The sequence below is a fragment of the Labrus mixtus genome, chromosome 19 (genome assembly GCF_963584025.1).
Source record: "Labrus mixtus chromosome 19, fLabMix1.1, whole genome shotgun sequence".
Taxonomy (NCBI): domain Eukaryota; kingdom Metazoa; phylum Chordata; class Actinopteri; order Labriformes; family Labridae; genus Labrus; species Labrus mixtus.
In genome coordinates this window covers 127,501-142,500 of record NC_083630.1, presented here as the reverse complement: position 1 = coordinate 142,500, position 15,000 = coordinate 127,501, and the positions used below count along the sequence as shown (strand labels likewise).

Below are 15,000 nucleotides of genomic sequence, written 5' to 3'. Positions count from 1 at the left end.
TTGTATGCAGAAAGGGGCCTTTTAAAGATGTCATGCCCTTGATTCTGGCTAAATTTTTGGACATGTGAATATGTCTCTATATGATAAAAAAAAAACATATGATCAAAAAAATGAAAAAGCTTACAGCACCTGGTATTCCCAGGCGGTCTCCCATCCAAGTACTAACCAGGCCCTACCCTGCTTAGCTTCCGAGATCTGACGAGATCAGGCGTGTTCAGGGTGGTATGGCCATAAGCCATTATTGTGTGCAGACAGGGGCCTTTTAAAGATGTCATGCCCTTGATTCTGGCTGAATTTTTGGACATGTGAATATGTCTCTATATGATAAAAAAAAACATATGATCAAAAAAATGAAAACGCTTACAGCACCTGGTATTCCCAGGTGGTCTCCCATCCAAGTACTAACCAGGCCCGACCCTGCTTAGCTTCCGAGATCGGACGAGATCGGACGTGTTCAGGGTGGTATGGCCGTAAGCCATTATTGTGTGCAGACAGGGGCCTTTTAAAGATGTCATGCCCTTGATTCTGGCTGAATTTGTGGACATGTGAATATGTCTCTCTATGATAAAAAAAACATATGATCAAAAAAATAAAAAAAGCTTACAGCATCTGGTATTCCCAGGCGGTCTCCCATTCAAGTACTAACCAGGCAAGACCCTACTTAGTTTCCGAGATCGGACGAGATCAAGCGTGTTAAGTGTGGTATGGCCGTAAGCTGTTATTGTGTGCAGAAAGGGGCCTTTTAAAGATGTCATGCCCTTGATTCTGGCTGAATTTTTGGACATGTGAATATGTCTCTATATGACAAAAAAAAAACATATGATCAAAAAAATGAAAAAGCTTACAGCACCTGGTATTCCCAGGCGGTCTCCCATCCAAGTACTAACCAGGCCCTACCCTGCTTGGCTTCCGAGATCGGACGAGATCAGGCGTGTTCAGGGTGGTATGGCCATAAGCCATTATTGTGTGCAGACAGGGGCCTTTTAAAGATGTCATGCCCTTGATTCTGGCTGAATTTTTGGACATGTGAATATGTCTCTATATGATAAAAAAAAACATATGATCAAAAAAATGAAAACGCTTACAGCACCTGGTATTCCCAGGTGGTCTCCCATCCAAGTACTAACCAGGCCCGACCCTGCTTAGCTTCCGAGATCGGACGAGATCGGGCGTGTTTTTTTTTTTTTTTTATCTTTTATTATCAAAATTACAAAAACATTTATAATTCTTTCACATCATTTACAACAAATGCTATTACAATACATACACCCTCTAAATTAAACCTCCCCTCTGACGCAAACGGCACCCTAAAAACAATAAAAACATAGCATCAGAAAAAAAACTCAAACCACCCCTGATACCCCCAACTCATGACAACTCTTCTGAGTCCCTCCCCCAAAGCAAACACCCCTCTGAAAACAAACCACAAAAACATAGAAAAACCCCACAGTATTCTCAAAAAACCACTGAGAAAAAAAAAAACCCAAATCAAATCACCCATTTTCCCCATGACCAAAAAAGAAGCCCTCGTACCAAAAAAAACAAAAACAAAATAATTTAGACATCCCACATAATTCCCTCCTCGTTTACTCTACACACATTCGCACCTTCCACAAACATTCTCACAAACTCACTCTCATTCGCTATGTACAGCAATTTAAGATGTGCTTTCCATTCATTCACAAACATTCTCCACACATTCATTTTCTTACTTTCATACAGTGCATATTTCCTCCTGTTAAAAACCGCTTTTCTTGTAAAAGCCAAAATTATATTCATTACATTGTGATTTTTTTGTTTTGTTCCCACCCCCAACAACACCGACAATTCCCACCCCCTTTCATTCCAACACTCATTCTTACTGCATTTCCCCAACATTTCTCTTATTTTTCCCCAAAAATAAACCAATTCCCCACATGTAACAAACAAATGTATTAAATCCTCATCCGTACTTTCACATACACAACACTTTCTTTCATACCTCTCCTTATGGATCTGATGCAGGACGATGCAGGTGAAGATCCTCCTGTGCCTCAGTTTGAAATCTAGGTCAAATATTGCATGTGGTGTATGCGGAATGTTAATGTTCTTCCATATCATGTTGCTTGTTATGTCCGGGTATGTGTCTGTCCATTTTACTTCGGATGTGGGTTTCTGTATTCTATGTGTGATTGCGCACCTATACCAAATTTTTGTAGTGACATCTGTAATGTTGTGTTTCTTCTCCCCTAGGCACAGGGAGATCCCCCCCACATCGTCCTGCATCACTCCCTCCTTTTCTTTGATTAATTTTTCCCATTCGCTCGACAAAGACAATTTTACATTTGCAAACACTCTCTCAATCACATCCTTTCTGCACACACACCCTTTATTTTTTAAACCCCTCACCACCATTTGTAAATCAAAATCCCCCCCACAGTTCAGTAAATCCCTTATTCTAATATATCCCGCTTTCGACATAGCTTCACACTTAATTACCCTCTCCCCATTTTTAAAATACGGGCTCGAGAGGAAGGGCAGTCGTAGCACTGACCCTCTCGTTCCGCACTCTGGTACAGTCCAGGATGAAACCTGATACCACGCACTGAGTACTTCCTGGAAAAACCGTGGCAAGTGTTTAAATGAATCCGGGTTATTGATCTGGTACAGGTTGTCCTCGTTGTAGAGTCCAAAACTGCACAGATATTGTTTGAAGTGGTTTTTCCAAACTACGTTCCGGTTCTGGTCCATAAATTTGCCTATCAATTTGACTCTTAGTGCTACTTTTTTTGTAAGTAAATCAATCAAAGCTAGCCCCCCCTGATCTTTAGCCCCTATTATTGTTTTGTGAGCTATACTCGCTGCTTTGTTTTTCCAAATAAAGTCCCTAATGGTCTTTGAAATCTCCTTAAAGGCCCAGTCCGGAAGCGTACAAGTACTCAGCGCATGATTCACTTTGGACAACACGAGAGCATTTGTTACGGCTACCCTTCCTCTCAACAATAGACCCCTCGCTTTCCACAAATTCAATGTTTTTTTAATTTTACCCACCACCTCTTTCCATGTTACATCATCACATTCATTCTCATTTTTCCCCATATTCACTCCCAACACTTTTCTTCTCTCACACACCGTTTTAAATCCCCACTTATTAACTAGATTGGATTCCTTACCTAGTAACATAATTTCTGACTTATTTTCATTTACTTTTGCCCCAGATGCTCTTTCATAAGTTTGTACATGTTTTAATATCAATTCTATATCCTCCTCTCCTTTTACCATTATATTCACGTCATCTGCATACTGTATTATTTTTACGTTTTCCTTACCTATACCTTTTATGTTTACGTCTTCCGATATCAGTGCTGCCAGCGGCTCTGCTACCAAGCTGTACAACAGCGCTGACATCGGACATCCTTGTCTCACTGACCTTGATATTTTAAAAGAATCAGTTAGTTCCCCGTTACATTTTATCTTGCTTTCCGCTCCTGTATACAACATATTTATCCATTCTCTCATTCTCTCCCCGAATCCAAACTTCTCTAACACCTTCCCCATGAACCCGTGATCTACTCTGTCAAAAGCTTTATTTAAATCAATCCCTAGCCATATTCCCCCCTCCCCTTCCATATCCCTGACCGTCTGTTTTATTGAAATGATTGAGTCTGCTATGTCTCTGTTTGGTATACTGTATGATTGTGTTTGTTCTATGATTGTTCCTATTACCTCCCTGATTCTATTGGCTATTGTTTTCGCTATGATTTTGTAGTCTGTGTTGAGTAGGCTGATTGGTCTGTAGTTGTCCAGATTTTTATTGTCCCCCTTGTTTTTGTAAAAAATAGTAACCACCCCTTCCCCTAAACTTTTTGGTATATGTTTCACTTTTTCCATATATTTACTCAATTTGTTCACCAAGGGCACCAGCTGCTCTTTGAAAGCTTGGTAGAATTCCGCAGTTAGGCCATCGCTCCCAGGACTTTTGTTTTTGTTTAACCCCTCTAAAGCACTTCTGATTTCTCCCTCTGTAAACTCACAATCACACCACATTTTATCGTCCTCGCTTAGTTTTTTCTTTAAGGCACCCAAAGCTCTGTTCACACTCACGCTATCACACTCCTGTCTCGAAAACAGGCTTTCATAATAGCCCTTTACTATTTCTAAAATTCCCTTTTTATCTGTCACACTTTTACCTGCTTCATTTAATAATTCGTTTATTTCTGTTCTTTTTTGTTTTTGTTTTTCCAGACCTAAAAAAAAGGCTGTACTCCTCTCCCCCTCATACATATATTGTATTTTACTCCTAATGGCTGCACCCCTACTCTTTTTAAGTTCAATCACTCCCAACTGTTCTTTTAAATGTATGTATTTTTCGACACCTACATTATCTACACTGTCAAGCGATGTTATTTCCTCACTTAGTTGTTTTCTCAAATTCTCTTCCTTTCTATTTTCTCTCCACTTTTTCTCTTTAGTATAATTGATACTTTTTTTTAATTCTGACTTTTACACTATCCCACCACACATTCATATCTTCACTCTCATTCCACTCATATCCCACATCATTCAACAATCTTTCCATACTTTTCACAAACATTCCATCATCCAGCAAGCTTGCATTAAAGCACCATATCCCTCCTTTACGTACATTCGTTTCTTTTCTAAACGTGATTTCTATTCCAGCGTGATCGCTCCACATATTAGTTTTATATTCAACTTCTTTAATCCACCTCACTACCTCGCATGTCACCAAAGCATAATCTATTCTAGATTGTTTTAATCTATTTAGTACAATTTGTCTCCTGGAGAACACCCTCTCCCATGGATGTAGCAATCTCCAAATATCAATGCATTATTTCGTTATCAATATATCTTTAAGTGTCCCCCTGCTCACATCCCCCTTAAACACATTATTTTTTGACACATCGGTGGGTGTCATCGCCACATTAAAGTCACCGATTATTATACAATTCCTTTCCCACCATTTGCTTATTGCAATGAAGAATGTTTTCCTTTCTTTTTCTCCATTCGGTGCATATATATTTATGATTCTTATATTATTCGTTTCATACACACAGTCTATTACTATTATTCTTCCTTCTTTGTCTCCATAAACCAAATTTACCCCTGTTACCCGACCCGTTTTGACTAAAACCGCCACTCCTCTCGCCCTCGACGTGCCATTGGAGCAGAAAATATGGCCCACAAAGTCTTTTTTTATGTCTTCCACCAGGGAATCATCCCACCTGGTCTCCTGCAGGCACAAAACGTCATTCTGCAAGGAAAGAATCGAATGTCTTTTTTCTTTGTTCCTTAGTCCATTCACGTTAATCGAAAATAAATTAAAGGCCATTATCATAAAAATAAAAACAAAAAAAACGGATTTACAGGGGTTATTGTCAGTCATTATTTGTCCTTACATTTCAATTTTTTCACCAACTTTTTTCGTTGTCCAAGACTTAGTCTTTTTTGCGCACTCGCCAGTTCACCCACATCCATTTCGCTGTCCGTTTCATTGGGACTGGTGCTTTTACCCGTATTATTTAGCGTGATTTTTCTCCCTCCCGCCTGTCCAACACCACTCTCAGGCATCTCCCTCCCCTCTGTGCTCATGCTTACCCCCGGGTCTTCTGCCACGTCCCTTCCGTCTCCTTTTTTTCCTCTCTCGCTCGTTTTTCGCTGCTTCTGCTGTCCTCCCTCTCCAGCCAGCTCCGGCGTCTCCAGCTCGCACTCTGACGCCCGTTCTCCTCCGCTCTCTCCGCTCTGCTCCATTTCTCCGTCACTGTTCTCGTCTTCTCTGATCTCCTTCCTGCTTGCTCCGATCACCTCCTTCTCCTCCGCCTCCTCCTCGTACACCTCCTCCGCCTCGTCTTCATCCTCGTACACCTCCTCCACCTCGTTCTTGCTCTCCTCTCCGTTCTCACACTCACATTCATTTTCTCTTTTTTTACAGTTTGTGCATTTTGTGCTGTTTGCGCTGCACTCTCGCGCAAAGTGTCCCTGCACCCCACAGTTGTGGCACATAAATTCTGGACACTCTCTCAGGATGTGTCCCGGCTGGATGCACATCCAGCACACTTTTTGTTGTCTATCATGTATTACTCTAAAGTATTCGTTCCCCATCACAGTGTTAAACTTTGTGGTGTAAGGGAGTGACTATACCTGGTCATTAAATCTGACCCGGACAAACCTCGTTCCGTCAGCTATCATTGTTCCCAGCCACATTCTGCGTTTTATTGGTGATGTCGGTTTCACTCCCCATCCCGTCAGCTTCCAAACTATTTCTTCATCTGTGATATACGCTGGCAGGTTTAAAAAAGACACCACCAGCTCATCATTATTTAGTTCTCTCGCCACGACTCTGGTCTCTCCGATCTTAAATCCATCCAGCAGCCTTTCCTTTCCTTTAATGTTGCTCACCGTCACCTCCAGTTTTTCAGGTCCCAGGGTTCTGCACGCCAGCAGGCCCCCACAGATCATTTTTATGTTGCTCATGACGTAATTTAGAGGAACTTTGTCTCCCACCATTTCAATGTTTAGTGTTAGTTTTCTCTCAAAAGACACTTTTGCTTCCTCTTTTTCTGCTCTCTCGCCACCTCTCCCATTCTCTGCATGCGGAGCAATCAGCCCGCCGCTCCTCTCTCTTCCTCTCTCTCCGTCATCCATTCCGTTCCCTGTTTCATTTGCCGTTTTCATCCGTCCTTTTTGTCCGTCGTTCTTCTCGTTGTCGTTTAATCCATTCCTTTGTTTCAGTGCCATGTTTGTTTGTTCACGTTGTTGTCCGTTCTCTTTTCCTTTTTCCATCTCTCCAGTCCGTGGTCCTGTCATCTTTGTGATCCGTCCGTGTGAGTTTGCTCGCGACATACGAGCAAACATTCACAAAAAACAAAAATTCTTCACAAAATTGTGGAAAAAAAACAGGAAAAAAAGGTGAAAAGAAAAACGATCCCCCTAACAGTCAGTGACTGCTGGGGGACATTCACTCACAATCTGAGGTATTTAAATAAATCCAAAGCGCATCCAAAAAACAAACAAATTAGTCCAGCTGTCCTGCTCAGTACTGACACGTCAGCTCTCCTTCAGCACCACACAAACTCTGACAGCAAAAGGGGCGTGTTCAGGGTGGTATGGCCGTAAGCCATTATTGTGTGCAGACAGGGGCCTTTTAAAGATGTCATGCCCTTGATTCTGGCTGAATTTTTGGACATGTGAATATGTCTCTCTATGATAAAAAAAAACATATGATCAAAAAAATGAAAAAGCTTACAGCACCTGGTATTCCTAGGCGGTCTCCCATCCAAGTATTAACCAGGCCCGACCCTGCTTTGCTTCTGAGATCGGGCGTGTTCAGGGTGGTATGTACGTAAGGCATTATTGTGTGCAGAAAGGGGCCTTTTAAAGATATCATGCCCTTGATTCTGGCTGAATTTTTGGACATGTGAATATGTCTCTATATGATAAAAAAAAACATATGATCAAAAAAATGAAAAAGCTTACAGCATCTGGTATTCCCAGGCGGTCTCCCATCCAAGTACTAACCAGGCCCGACCCTGCTTAGCTTCCGAGATCGGACGAGATCAGGCGTGTTCAGGGTGGTATGGCCGTAAGCCATTATTGTGTGCAGACAGGGGCCTTTTAAAGATGTCATGCCCTTGATTCTGGCTGAATTTTTGGACATGTGAATATGTCTCTATATGATAAAAAAAACATGATCAAAAAAATGAAACAGCTTACAGCATTTTCGTATTCCACAGGCGGTCTCCCATCCAAGTACTAACGAGGCCCGACCCTGCATAGCTTCCGAGATCGGACGAGATCGGGCGTGTTCAGGGTGGTATGGCTGTAAGCCATTATTGTGTGCAGAAAGGGGCCTTTTAAAGATGTCATGCCCTTGATTCTGGCTGAATTTTTGGACATGTGAATATGTCTCTCTATGATAAAAAAAAAACACATGATCAAAAAAATTAAACAGCTTACAGCATCTGGTATTCCACAGGCGGTCTCCCATCCAAGTACTAACCAGGCACGACCCTGCTTAGTTTCCGAGATCGGACGAGATCGGACGAGTTCAGCGTGGTATGACCGTAAGCCATTATTGTGTGCAGAAAGGGGCCTTTTAAAGATGTCATGCCCTTGATTCTGGTTGAATTTTTGGACATGTGAATATGTCTCTATATGATAAAAAAAAATCATATGATCAAAAAAAATTAAAAAGCTTACAGCACCTGGTATTCCCAGGCAGTCTCCCATCCAAGTACTAACCAGTCCCGACCCTGCTTAGCTTCCGAGATCCGACGAGTTCAGGGTGGTATGTCCTTAAGCCATTATTGTATTCAGAAAGGGGCCTTTTAAAGATGTCATGCCCTTGATTCTGGCTGAATTTTTGGACATGTGAATATGTCTCTATATGATAAAAAAAAACATATGATCAAAAAAATGAAAAAGCTTACAGCACCTGGTATTCCCAGGCGGTCTCCCATCCAAGTACTAACCAGGCCCAACCCTGCTTAGCTTCCGAGATCGGACAAGATCGGGCGTGTTCAGGGTGGTATGGCCGTAAGCCATTATTGTATGCAGAAAGGGGCCTTTTAAAGATGTCATGCCCTTGATTCTGGCTGAATTTTTGGACATGTGAATACGTCTCTATATGATAAAAAAAAAACATATGATCAAAAAAATGAAAAAACTTACAGCACCTGGTATTCCCAGGCGGTCTCCCATCCAAGTACTATCCAGGCCCTACCCTGCTTAGCTTCCGAGATCGATCGAGATCAGGCGTGTTCAGGGTGGTATGGCCGTAAGCCATTATTGTATGCAGAAAGGGGCCTTTTAAAGATGTCATGCCCTTGATTCTGGCTGAATTTTTGGACATGTGAATATGTCTCTATATGATAAAAAAAAAACATATGATCAAAAAAAATGAAAAAGCTTACAGCGTCTGGTATTCCCAGGCGGTCTCCCATCCAAGTACTAACCAGGCACGACCCTACTTAGTTTCCGAGATCGGACGAGATCGGGCGTGTTAAGGGTGGTATGGCCATAAGCCGTTATTGTGTGCAGAAAGGGGCCTTTTAAAGATGTCAAGCCCTTGATTCTGGCTGAATTTTTGGACATGTGAATATGTCTCTATAAGATAAAAAAAAAACATATGATCAAAAAAATGAAAAAGCTTACAGCACCTGGTATTCCCAGGCGGTCTCCCATCCAAGTACTAACCAGGCCCGACCCTGCTTAGCTTCCGAGATGGGACGAGATCGGGCGTGTTAAGGGTGGTATGGCCGTATACCATTATTGTGTGCAGACAGGGGCCTTTTAAAGATGTTATGCCCTTGATTCTGGCTGAATTTTTGGACATGTGAATATGTCTCTATATGATAAAAAAAAAAACATATGATCAAAAAAATGAAAAAGCTTACAGCACCTGGTATTCCCAGGCGGTCTCCCATCCAAGTACTAACCAGGCCCGACCCTGCTTAGCTTCCGAGATCGGACGAGATCAGGCGTGTTCAGGGTGTTATGGCCGTAAGCTGTTATTGTGTGCAGACAGGGGCCTTTTAAAGATCTCATGCCCTTGATTCTGGCTGAATTTTTGGACATGTGAATATGTCTCTATATGATAAAAAAAGAACATATGATCAAAAAAAATGAAAAAGCTTACAGCACCTGGTATTCCCAGGCGGTCTCCCATCCAAGTACTAACCAGGCCAGACGCTGCTTAGCTTCCGAGATCGGTAAAGTTCAGGGTGGTATGTCCTTAAGCCATTATTGTGTGCAGAAAGGGGCCTTTTAAAGATGTCATGCCCTTGATTCTGGCTGAATTTTTGGACATGTGAATATGTCTCTATATGATAAAAAAAAAACATATGATCAAAAAAATGAAAAAACTTACAGCACCTGGTATTCCCAGGCGGTCTCCCATCCAAGTACTAAACAGGCCCTACCCTGCTTAGCTTCCGAGATCGGACGAGATCAAGCGTGTTCAGGGTGGTATGGCCATAAGCCATTATTGTGTGCAGACAGGGGCCTTTTAAAGATGTCATGCCCTTGATTCTGGCTGAATTTTTGGACATGTGAATATGTCTCTATATGATAAAAAAAAAACATATGATCAAAAAAATGAAACAGCTTACAGCATTTGGTATTCCACAGGCGGTCTCCCATCCAAGTACTAATGAGGCCCGACCCTGCATAGCTTCCGAGATCGGACGAGATCGGGCGTGTTTTTTTTTTTTTTTTTTTTATTATCAAAATTACAAAAACATTTATAATTCTTTCACATCATTTACAACAAATGCTATTACAATACATACACCCTCTAAATTAAACCTCCCCTCTGACGCAAACGGCACCCTAAAAACAATAAAAACATAGCATCAGAAAAAAAACTCAAACCACCCCTGATACCCCCAACTCATGACAACTCTTCTGAGTCCCTCCCCCAAAGCAAACACCCCTCTGAAAACAAACCACAAAAACATACAAAAACCCCACAGTATTCTCAAAAAACCACTGAGAAAAAAAAACCACCAAATCAAATCACCCATTTTCCCCATGACCAAAAAAGAAGCCCTCGTACCAAAAAAACAAAAACAAAATAATTTAGACATCCCACATAATTCCCTCCTCATTTACTCTACACACATTCGCACCTTCCACAAACATTCTCACAAACTCACTCTCATTCGCTATGTACAACAATTTAAGATGTGCTTTCCATTCATTCACAAACATTCTCCACACATTAATTTTCTTACTTTCATACAGTGCATAATTCCTTCTGTTAAAAACCGCTTTTCTTGCAAAAGCCAAAATTATATTCATTACATTGTGATTTTTTTGTTTTGTTCCCACCCCCAACAACACCGACAATTCCCACCCCCTTTCATTCCAACACTCATTCTTACTGCATTTCCCCAACATTTCTCTTATTTTTCCCCAAAAATAAACCAATTCCCCACACGTAACAAACAAATGTATTAAATCCTCATCCGTACTTTCACATACACAACACTTTCTTTCATACCTCTCCTTATGGATCTGATGCAGGACGATGCAGGTGAAGATCCTCCTGTGCCTCAGTTTGAAATCTAGGTCAAATATTGCATGTGGTGTATGCGGAATGTTAATGTTCTTCCATATCATGTTGCTTGTTATGTCCGGGTATGTGTCTGTCCATTTTACTTCGGATGTGGGTTTCTGTATTCTATGTGTGATTGCGCACCTATACCAAATTTTTGTAGTGACATCTGTAATGTTGTGTTTCTTCTCCCCTAGGCACAGGGAGATCCCCCCCACATCGTCCTGCATCACTCCCTCCTTCTCTTTGATTAATTTTTCCCATTCGCTCGACAAAGACAATTTTACATTTGCAAACACTCTCTCAATCACATCCTTTCTGCACACACACCCTTTATTTTTTAAACCCCTCACCACCATTTGTAAATCAAAATCCCCCCCACAGTTCAGTAAATCCCTTATTCTAATATATCCCGCTTTCGACATAGCTTCACACTTAATTACCCTCTCCCCATTTTTAAAATACGGGCTCGAGAGGAAGGGCAGTCGTAGCACTGACCCTCTCGTTCCGCACTCTGGTACAGTCCAGGATGAAACCTGATACCACGCACTGAGTACTTCCTGGAAAAACCGTGGCAAGTGTTTAAATGAATCCGGGTTATTGATCTGGTACAGGTTGTCCTCGTTGTAGAGTCCAAAACTGCACAGATATTGTTTGAAGTGGTTTTTCCAAACTACGTTCCGGTTCTGGTCCATAAATTTGCCTATCAATTTGACTCTTAGTGCTACTTTTTTTGTAAGTAAATCAATCAAAGCTAGCCCCCCCTGATCTTTAGCCCCTATTATTGTTTTGTGAGCTATACTCGCTGCTTTGTTTTTCCAAATAAAGTCCCTAATGGTCTTTGAAATCTCCTTAAAGGCCCAGTCCGGAAGCGTACAAGTACTCAGCGCATGATTCACTTTGGACAACACGAGAGCATTTGTTACGGCTACCCTTCCTCTCAACAATAGACCCCTCGCTTTCCACAAATTCAATGTTTTTTTAATTTTACCCACCACCTCTTTCCATGTTACATCATCACATTCATTCTCATTTTTCCCCATATTCACTCCCAACACTTTTCTTCTCTCACACACCGTTTTAAATCCCCACTTATTAACTAGATTGGATTCCTTACCTAGTAACATCATTTCTGACTTATTTTCATTTACTTTTGCCCCAGATGCTCTTTCATAAGTTTGTACATGTTTTAATATCAATTCTATATCCTCCTCTCCTTTTACCATTATATTCACGTCATCTGCATACTGTATTATTTTTACGTTTTCCTTACCTATACCTTTTATGTTTACGTCTTCCGATATCAGTGCTGCCAGCGGCTCTGCTACCAAGCTGTACAACAGCGCTGACATCGGACATCCTTGTCTCACTGACCTTGATATTTTAAAAGAATCAGTTAGTTCCCCGTTACATTTTATCTTGCTTTCCGCTCCTGTATACAACATATTTATCCATTCTCTCATTCTCTCCCCGAATCCAAACTTCTCTAACACCTTCCCCATGAACCCGTGATCTACTCTGTCAAAAGCTTTATTTAAATCAATCCCTAGCCATATTCCCCCCTCCCCTTCCATATCCCTGACCGTCTGTTTTATTGAAATGATTGAGTCTGCTATGTCTCTGTTTGGTATACTGTATGATTGTGTTTGTTCTATGATTGTTCCTATTACCTCCCTGATTCTATTGGCTATTGTTTTCGCTATGATTTTGTAGTCTGTGTTGAGTAGGCTGATTGGTCTGTAGTTGTCCAGATTTTTATTGTCCCCCTTGTTTTTGTAAAAAATAGTAACCACCCCTTCCCCTAAACTTTTTGGTATATGTTTCACTTTTTCCATATATTTACTCAATTTGTTCACCAAGGGCACCAGCTGCTCTTTGAAAGCTTGGTAGAATTCCGCAGTTAGGCCATCGCTCCCAGGACTTTTGTTTTTGTTTAACCCCTCTAAAGCACTTCTGATTTCTCCCTCTGTAAACTCACAATCACACCACATTTTATCGTCCTCGCTTAGTTTTTTCTTTAAGGCACCCAAAGCTCTGTTCACACTCACGCTATCACACTCCTGTCTCGAAAACAGGCTTTCATAATAGCCCTTTACTATTTCTAAAATTCCCTTTTTATCTGTCACACTTTTACCTGCTTCATTTAATAATTCGTTTATTTCTGTTCTTTTTTGTTTTTGTTTTTCCAGACCTAAAAAAAAGGCTGTACTCCTCTCCCCCTCATACATATATTGTATTTTACTCCTAATGGCTGCACCCCTACTCTTTTTAAGTTCAATCACTCCCAACTGTTCTTTTAAATGTATGTATTTTTCGACATTTACATTATCTACACTGTCAAGCGATGCTATTTCCTCACTTAGTTGTTTTCTCAAATTCTCTTCCTTTCTATTTTCTCTCCACTTTTTCTCTTTACTATAATTGATACACTTTTTTTTAATTCTGACTTTTACACTATCCCACCACACATTCATATCTTCACTCTCATTCCACTCATATCCCACATCATTCAACAATCTTTCCATACTTTTCACAAACATTCCATCATCCAGCAAGCTTGCATTAAAGCACCATATCCCTCCTTTACGTACATTCGTTTCTTTTCTAAACGTGATTTCTATTCCAGCGTGATCGCTCCACATATTAGTTTTATATTCAACTTCTTTAATCCACCTCACTACCTCGCATGTCACCAAAGCATAATCTATTCTAGATTGTTTTAATCTATTCAGTACAATTTGTCTCCTGGAGAACACCCTCTCCCATGGATGTAGCAATCTCCAAATATCAATGCATTGTTTCGTTATCATTATATCTTTAAGTGTCCCCCTGCTCACATCCCCCTTAAACACATTATTTTTTGACACATCGGTGGGTGTCATCGCCACATTAAAGTCACCGATTATTATACAATTCCTTTCCCACCATTTGCTTATTGCAATGAAGAATGTTTTCCTTTCTTTTTCTCCATTCGGTGCATATATATTTATGATTCTTATATTTTTCGTTTCATACACACAGTCTATTACTATTATTCTTCCTTCTTTGTCTCCATAAACCAAATTTACCCCTGTTACCCGACCCGTTTTGACTAAAACCGCCACTCCTCTCGCCCTCGACGTGCCATTGGAGCAGAAAATATGGCCCACAAAGTCTTTTTTTATGTCTTCCACCAGGGAATCATCCCACCTGGTCTCCTGCAGGCACAAAACGTCATTCTGCAAGGAAAGAATCGCATGTCTTTTTTCTTTGTTCCTTAGTCCATTCACGTTTATCGAAAATAAATTAAAGGCCATTATCATAAAAATAAAAACAAAAAAAACGGATTTACAGGGGTTATTGTCAGTCATTATTTGTCCTTACATTTCAATTTTTTCACCAACTTTTTTCGTTGTCCAAGACTTAGTCTTTTTTGCGCACTCGCCAGTTCACTCACATCCATTTCGCTGTCCGTTTCATTGGGACTGGTGCTTTTACCCGTATTATTTAGCGTGATTTTTCTCCCTCCCGCCTGTCCAACACCACTCTCAGGCATCTCCCTCCCCTCTGTGCTCATGCTTACCCCCGGGTCTTCTGCCACGTCCCTTCCGTCTCCTTTTTTCCCTCTCTCGCTCGTTTTTCGCTGCTTCTGCTGTCCTCCCTCTCCAGCCAGCTCCGGCGTCTCCAGCTCGCACTCTGACGCCCGTTCTCCTCCGCTCTCTCCGCTCTGCTCCATTTCTCCGTCACTGTTCTCGTCTTCTCTGATCTCCTTCCTGCTTGCTCCGATCACCTCCTTCTCCTCCGCCTCCTCCTCGTACACCTCCTCCGCCTCGTCTTCATCCTCGTACACCTCCTCCACCTCGTTCTTGCTTTCCTCTCCGTTCTCACACTCACATTCATTTTCTCTTTTTTTACAGTTTGTGCATTTTGTGCTGTTCGCGCTGCACTCTCGCGCAAAGTGTCCCTGC

General features: G+C 41.3%; 9 non-coding genes and 5 pseudogenes across 9 annotated transcripts; all 14 read right to left on the bottom strand.

Moving 5' to 3' along the window:
• Window positions 1-117: 117 nt before the first annotated feature.
• LOC132994739 (5S ribosomal RNA) lies at window positions 118-236 on the bottom strand. The gene has a single exon (XR_009676760.1). It is a non-coding gene; the product is annotated as a 5S ribosomal RNA (ribosomal RNA).
• A 121-nt stretch (window positions 237-357) lies between these two features.
• Window positions 358-476, bottom strand: LOC132994752 (5S ribosomal RNA). The gene has a single exon (XR_009676772.1). It is a non-coding gene; the product is annotated as a 5S ribosomal RNA (ribosomal RNA).
• A 121-nt stretch (window positions 477-597) lies between these two features.
• On the bottom strand, window positions 598-716 carry LOC132995153 (5S ribosomal RNA; annotated as a pseudogene).
• Window positions 717-838: 122 nt separating this feature from the next.
• Window positions 839-957, bottom strand: LOC132994782 (5S ribosomal RNA). The gene has a single exon (XR_009676800.1). It is a non-coding gene; the product is annotated as a 5S ribosomal RNA (ribosomal RNA).
• Window positions 958-7,236: 6,279 nt separating this feature from the next.
• On the bottom strand, window positions 7,237-7,345 carry LOC132994686 (5S ribosomal RNA; annotated as a pseudogene).
• A 121-nt stretch (window positions 7,346-7,466) lies between these two features.
• On the bottom strand, window positions 7,467-7,585 carry LOC132994823 (5S ribosomal RNA). The gene has a single exon (XR_009676839.1). It is a non-coding gene; the product is annotated as a 5S ribosomal RNA (ribosomal RNA).
• Window positions 7,586-7,703: 118 nt separating this feature from the next.
• Window positions 7,704-7,824, bottom strand: LOC132995049 (5S ribosomal RNA; annotated as a pseudogene).
• Window positions 7,825-7,946: 122 nt separating this feature from the next.
• Window positions 7,947-8,066, bottom strand: LOC132995128 (5S ribosomal RNA; annotated as a pseudogene).
• Window positions 8,067-8,419: 353 nt separating this feature from the next.
• On the bottom strand, window positions 8,420-8,538 carry LOC132994722 (5S ribosomal RNA). Its single transcript, XR_009676743.1, has one exon. It is a non-coding gene; the product is annotated as a 5S ribosomal RNA (ribosomal RNA).
• Window positions 8,539-8,660: 122 nt separating this feature from the next.
• LOC132994844 (5S ribosomal RNA) lies at window positions 8,661-8,779 on the bottom strand. The gene has a single exon (XR_009676860.1). It is a non-coding gene; the product is annotated as a 5S ribosomal RNA (ribosomal RNA).
• Window positions 8,780-8,902: 123 nt separating this feature from the next.
• On the bottom strand, window positions 8,903-9,021 carry LOC132994982 (5S ribosomal RNA; annotated as a pseudogene).
• Window positions 9,022-9,143: 122 nt separating this feature from the next.
• LOC132994917 (5S ribosomal RNA) lies at window positions 9,144-9,262 on the bottom strand. Its single transcript, XR_009676929.1, has one exon. It is a non-coding gene; the product is annotated as a 5S ribosomal RNA (ribosomal RNA).
• Window positions 9,263-9,385: 123 nt separating this feature from the next.
• On the bottom strand, window positions 9,386-9,504 carry LOC132994829 (5S ribosomal RNA). The gene has a single exon (XR_009676845.1). It is a non-coding gene; the product is annotated as a 5S ribosomal RNA (ribosomal RNA).
• Window positions 9,505-9,858: 354 nt separating this feature from the next.
• On the bottom strand, window positions 9,859-9,977 carry LOC132994867 (5S ribosomal RNA). The gene has a single exon (XR_009676882.1). It is a non-coding gene; the product is annotated as a 5S ribosomal RNA (ribosomal RNA).
• Window positions 9,978-15,000: the final 5,023 nt, after the last annotated feature.